The following is a 6,830-nucleotide window of genomic DNA, read 5'->3' as shown; positions in this document are numbered from 1 at the left end:
CTCTCTCTCTCTCTCTCTCTCTCTCTCTCTCTCTCTCTCTCTCTCTCTCTCTCTCTCTCTCTCATCCTTGACCTGATTATTCCCCTGCTCCTCAGAAAGCCTCGTCTCTCACCTGGGTTTGTGCCAGAGCTTTCTTCTTAAAAGCGGATTCTGATTCAGTGGGTCTTGCATGAGACAGACACATGATGCTGAACTTTAACAAACTAATTGGTGATAGGATGCTGCTGGTGGACCACACTTTGATCAGCAAGAGTCCAGCACTGTACTGTCTAATAGAACTTTATGAGATGGTAAAAATGCTCTCGGTTGTCCAATACTGTAGGCACTAATCACTTGTAGCTACTGAGCACTTGCAATGTAGCTAATGAGACTGAGGAACTGAATTTTCAATTTTACTTAATTCGAATTAAAGTAGCCACATGTGGCTACGGGGCCACCATGTTGAACAATGCACATCTCTATATGCCCCTTTCCATCCTTCAAAACTCAGTTCAAATATGGCTCAGCCTCAGGACTATCAACATAATTTGTGGAGCCCAGTGCAAAACGAAAATTCAGGGGGTCCTTGTTAAAAAATTATGAAGAATTTCAAAACAGCAACAGCAGAGCATTCGAAAAAGCCCCTCTAAGTGCAGGGCCCTGTGCGACTGCACAGTTCCCACCCCCATGAAGATGGCCCTGCTTAGACTGGTAGAAACATTGACAAACTATATGAAGAGGTAATTTACAGAAGAAGAAATCTGCGTGGTCAACACATACCTCAAAAGATGCACCTTTTCATAGGAGTCAGGGAAATGCAAATTAAAGCTACAATGAGATACATAATGTTACATAAACTTAGTTGATAAAGCAGTGGCAAGATTCAGAACATTCTAAATCCTCTGTTGTTACTTCAACAGTTTTCACAGCATCTTCACCAGGGGTAGATGCCATCAAAATAAACCATTTTCCTCATTTATAAGAAGCAACTCCTCATCCATTAGAGGTTTATTATGAGATTACAGAATTCAGTCCCATCTTCAGGCTCCACTTGTAATTCTAGTTCTGCTATTTCTACCACATCAGTAGTTACTTCCTCCACTGAAGTCTTGCACCCCTCAAAGTCATCCATGAGGGTTGAAATCAACTTGTTCCAAACTCCTAGTAATAATGATATTTGACCTATACCCATGAATCACAAATGTTCTTAATGGTATCTAGAATGGTGAATCCTTTCCAGAAAGTTTTCAGTTTACTTTGCCTAGATCCATCAAAGGAATTACTATCTATGGCAGCTATAGCCACATGAAATGTATTTCTTTTTTTTTTTTCCCCCTTAGGTTTTATTGGGGAACTGGGGGAGGGGAACAGCGCTGGGGAATTGGGGAAGGGGAACAGACAAGTTGCTGTCCTTTTGTTCTTCAGTCTAGTTGTGGAGGACGTTGCTTCACTGGCCCATGTTGGTATTATCATTGCACTCTTCCCAGGTGAGGCAGTCGCTCGTCGGCCATTAGACAGCAACTCACGAAAGGTCATGCCAGCTGCCGGCCAGCCCCACTGCAGCCTATGCCATTGCCGGCGACTCATGGCAGCCCAGCTCCAGGTCTAGCTTTTGTTCACCATCTTAGCTGTAGAGGGCGCAGCGTCACTGACCCTCATGTGGGATCCGAACTGGGGCCCTGCTGCTCAGAGCTGGCATCCCCAAGCCAACTCCTAACCAATGCGCCACTCGGCTGGCCCCAAAATGTATTTCTTAAAGAATAAGACTTGGGAGTCAAAATTACCCCTTGATCTGTAGAACAGATGTTGTTAGTAGGCATGGAAACATTAATCTCAGTGTAGATCTCCGTCAGAGCTCTTAGGTGGCCAGGTGCATTGTCAATGAACAGTGATATGTTTAAAGTTATCTTTGTTTCTGAGCAGTAGGTCTCAACAGTGGGTTTAAAATATTCAGTAAGCCATGTTTTAAGCAGCTGTGCTGTCTTCCAGACTTTGTTGTTCTATTTCTAGGGCACAGGCAGAGTAGAGTTAGCATAATTCTTAAGGGCCCTAGGATTTTCAGAATGGTAAATGAGCTTTGGTTTCACTAACTGCATTAGCCCCTAACAAGAGAGTCAGCCTGTCCTTTGAAGTTTTGAAGCCAGGCATTAACTTCTTCTCTGTAGCCATGAAAGTCCCAGATGGCGTCTTCTTCCAATATAAGGTTGTTCCTGCTACATTGAAAATCTGTTATTTAGTGTAGCCACCTTCATTAGTTACCTTATCTAGATCTTCTAGATAACTTGCTGCAGCTTCTACATCAGTTGCTGCTTCACCTTGCATTTTTATGTTATGGAGATGGCTTCTTTCCTTAAACCTCAAGGACCAACCTCTGCTAGCTTCAGACTTCTCTTCTGCAGCTTTCTCACTTCTCTCAGCCTCATAGAATTGAAGAGAGTTAGGGCCTTGCTCTGGTTTAGGCTTTGGCTTAAGGGGATGTTGTGGGTGGTTTGACCTTTTGTCTGGACCACTAAAACTTTCTCCATATCAGCAAAAAGGCTGTTTTGCTTTTTTATTATTTGTATGATTGCTGGAGTAGCACTTTCAATTTTGTCAAGAACTTTTCCTTTGCACTCACAAGTTGTCAAATTGCTGCAAAAGGCCTAGCTTTCAGCCTGTCTTCCTCACTAAGCTTAATCATTTCTAGCTTTTGCTTTAAGGTAAGAAACGTGAGACTCATCCTTTTGCTTGAACTTTGAGGGCACTGTAGGGTTATTAATTGGCCTAATTTCAATGTTGTTGTATCTCAGAGAGTAGGGAGGCCCTAGGAGAGGGAGAGGGATGGGGGAACGGTCAGTCTGTGGAGCAGTCAGAACACACACAAGTCTTATGTGGGCGTGGTTCATCGCACCAAAAACAATGAGAAAAGTAACATCAAAGATCACTGATCATAGACCACCATAACTAATATGATAATGAAAAGTTTGAAAAATTGCAAGAATAACCAAAATGTGCAGAGACACGAACTAAACAAATACTGTTGGAAAAATGATTGCTTGATGCAAAGTGACCACAAACCTTCAATTTGAAAGAAGTGCAATATCTGTAATGTGCAATATTATGAAGCACAATAAAATGAGGTATGATTGTAATAAATATTTAAAAAGCAGAAATGAATGATTGGAAAAGGAAAAATAAATGAACTAGCTTAGTAAGTAAATCTTTGGAAAAAGTAAACTAAATAGTTTTTTTTGAAAAAAAAAAAAAAAGACAAATTACCAGCTAATCTAATCAGGAAAAGAAAAAAGAGAAAATATACAAAATAAGAAATGACAAGGAAGATACATATAAGTATTGAAATAGAAGAAAATTTTAAACATTTGGGAGATGACCTTGCATAATTTAATGCAAATACATTTGAAAACCTAGTTGAAATAAATAATTCCCTTGGAAAATAAAAATTTCCAAAATTTTCGCTAGTAGGGATAAAAGTTTAAACAAATCAATTTTCATAGAAGAGACAGAGAAAAACCTAAGTGTCCATCTAACTAAAACTAGTTGAATAAATGATGTTCTGTACAAACAATGGAATACTATGCAGCAAAAATCTCTATGAACTGATACAGAGTGTTTTCAAGGAATAGTAGATGACAAAAAGCAAGGTGTATATATATTATAAACATTTTTGTATGAAAAGGGAGGAATTAAGGCTACACATATCCATATATTTGCTTACTGCTAAAAAAAAAGACATATAAGGAAGATAAACCAGAAACTAATAAAAACGTTGAAAATGAATGAGTGCAACTTCTCTGAGCTTACCTCTTTATACAGTTTAGACTTTTGAACCATGTAAATGTTTTGCATATGAAATCAACAAAAACGTAAATACCAAACCCTAATAGTGAACACAAAAAGCCACAAATTAGCCTAATTGATGAAACTATCAAATTGATATCATAACTACTCAGAAAAAAAGAACAAATTCAACTAACTTTAGAGCACAGTACTCCCTTAATAGAATGTATTTTAAGTACAAAATGAATTGCAAAGAAATTTTGATATTTTCTTTGTAGGTTTTTTAATGACATCAGTGAACAAATTCTGAAATTATTTTGTAAATATTATAGGTGAGAGAAAATTATAGGAAACCAGGAGTTGTTATTTTTTCTCACTGTGGGAGAACGGTGATACCAGTCGGAATGGGAGAAGTTTAGGAAGAACAATGATTTTAAAATGTTGATTTGATTTGAATAGGAGGTAGTGGTATCAACTCATGGTTCTTTAAAATTTTTATTTCTTAGCTCTGTCTCCTGAAAAAGCCTAGAAACAATAGTGTTCCAGTAACTTTGGGCACGCCGAGCATGCAGATAGATGCTGGTTTCCAAATGCTGTGCTCTGCCGAAAGGAGCCCAAGTTCTTTCGAGAAATGGCTGATTCCAAGTCTGGGATATGGGAAGTCCACAGTCAGTTGGAAACACCTTGTGCACAAAAGTGTGGAAGTGCTCAAAGTTAAAGGATACACGTGAAAGGATACAGGAGCTAGCTTAGTTGTTCCCGCTGGCCAAATCTGTGATAAATTGAACATCAAAAGAATAATGATGATAATGGGTTACATTATCTTGAGTCTAGAAAGAACCCATGAGTCCATAGCGACATTCAAAATAAAGGTGGTGCTAGAGGGGAGCTTTCTTCTTTCAAAAACTGCCAGTTAATAAATATAGAAGACAATTATAGAATTAGAAAAATCATCATTTTGCAACCACCACTGTAATAATTCAGGCAAGGATCATCAATGGATGCTAAAATGGTTAGGTGAAAGATTTTTTGAGGATTGTTGGACAATAGGATATTCACATGTATCACGCAACAAGTTATGAATTACAATATAGTACACACACACACACACACACACACACACACACACACACACACCCCAGAATGTGTTGAGATTATACCATCTTTATAAACCTTCAGTAGCCCAGAAATGGAAGATCTTCAAACGGGAGGAGAGAATTCCATCTGTCTTTGGGTAGGATGTTTTGAATGCTCCTACCTCTAGAGACGCAAAAGTATTGTTCCTGAGGGAAACTGAGGCTACCAGAGTAGAGAGGTTTAGGTTGAGAAGCTAATCTAGGTGCCCTGTTTTGTAATCCCATATGTCTTGCCACAGAGTGGCATTTCGCAGAGCCAACACCCTGTAGAATTGTATCTTCCACAGGACAAAGGATTATTTTCCATATTTGGATTTAGATTGTGCTCTGTTTCGTTCTTATCACTGGGGATATGTATATGTTCTTTGTGAAGTAACGCACAGAGAATTGGGAGCAGGACCCCTAAAGCTGCAGGAGAGATACACACACACCTGACCTTTCCCCAGGACTTTGAAGAAATGACCTGGACATGTCCAGTTAGGACAGAATGGATTGTGGATACGTACAGCCATTAAGATTCCACCCCCCAGAATGAGCTGATATTGGCTGCTGTGATGTGGTAATTGCCGTAAAGGTTGGGAGTGGGTAGAGCTCAGGATAACCATAGCCCTGGAAGTTAGGGTCAGAATTCTTTTGAAGGGAAACATAATTCCACTGGCAATAGTCCACCTGCATAGTAGTTATAAATTACTGAGTTGCAAACCTTGAGGATGGAGTTGGGGCTGGAAGAAAGGGAGGAGAGCTTTTTCCTGGTTTGGGTCCTCATGGAGAGTTTGGTGTGAACCTTGAGGCATCAAGATGTTGGGAACTGAACAGGGAAGCAGCCAAGGCAAGGTCCCACTGGTGGGTGGCTCTCAGAGATGCCACTTCTAAGAGCAGTTGGAAGTGTCGACCTATGTGAAGCTTCCCTGCCAGCCTGTGTCAGCTGTGCTGGGGGGAATTAAGGAAAGGACCCACCCCAGGAAGTAGTAAAAGGTAAAGCACCCCCCTCCTCTGAGGGCAAAGTTGAGATAGCAGGGATGTCCAAAGTTAGCAAAGATGCAAAACTATTTTCTAACGGGTATAATCAGGCATACATTCTATATAAGTTGGTAAATTAACGGAGTATGTACGCATTACTCTTTGGTTGTACCTCCCCATTATAATAGGTCTGTCAGTAGGACTGAAATCCCAATAATTTTTAAAACAAAATTTTTTCATAAGTTTACAACTACAACTATGATCTTTTTTGGTGGCAAAACTTGACTAGAACTTACGTGAGATTATTTATATTCTTTATTTATCTCACTTGATTTCTGAATGTTTATATGATTTGCCACAGAAAAATTGATGTTTGTTAATAGGGCACTGCCTCCGAGTTCTCTTGACATGCTGCGTGGCATGGGCCTTGCAAATCTGAAAATGAAAAATCTGAAAACCTCTGAATCCCAAAACCTGTCCGTGACAAAGGATAAGGATTTTGGTGGAGATAAGAGATTTGTCCCTGCATTAACTTTCATCCAAGCTGGAGGAGATCTGCCTCAGGGCCCTGAGGGAAGCACGGCCTGTTTCCTTTGACTCTTGGAAATAAATGGAACCCCCACCCCATCCGCCGGCTCTTGCTCTAAGGCTGGTGTGGACCACTTGGCCACAGGCCTTGCCTGGTCCACACAGGTTTAAAATACATGAATGTGTTTTCAACAGTTACAACTCAGGAGGTTACACACAAAACTCAATTTCTAGGGTCCCTTGAGAAATTGGAAAGCTAGCAATATGGAGTCTGCATTCTGGCAGCTCAGAAATTTGCTGGAACTGAACAGCAGCTGCTTTTTGCCACAGTTTCCACCACTCCCAAGTAAGCGATCAGCTATGACATGAGGCTCAAATTAGTGGCAACCTATTGGGTTGTCGGGAAAGTCACATTGTATTTTTTCTGTGTTTTTCGTTACAAAAATGCGT

Source organism: Hipposideros armiger, unplaced genomic scaffold (genome assembly GCF_001890085.2).
Source record: "Hipposideros armiger isolate ML-2016 unplaced genomic scaffold, ASM189008v1 scaffold_16, whole genome shotgun sequence".
Taxonomy (NCBI): domain Eukaryota; kingdom Metazoa; phylum Chordata; class Mammalia; order Chiroptera; family Hipposideridae; genus Hipposideros; species Hipposideros armiger.
The sequence above is the reverse complement of the archived record's forward strand: the minus strand, read 5'-3'. Positions refer to the sequence as shown.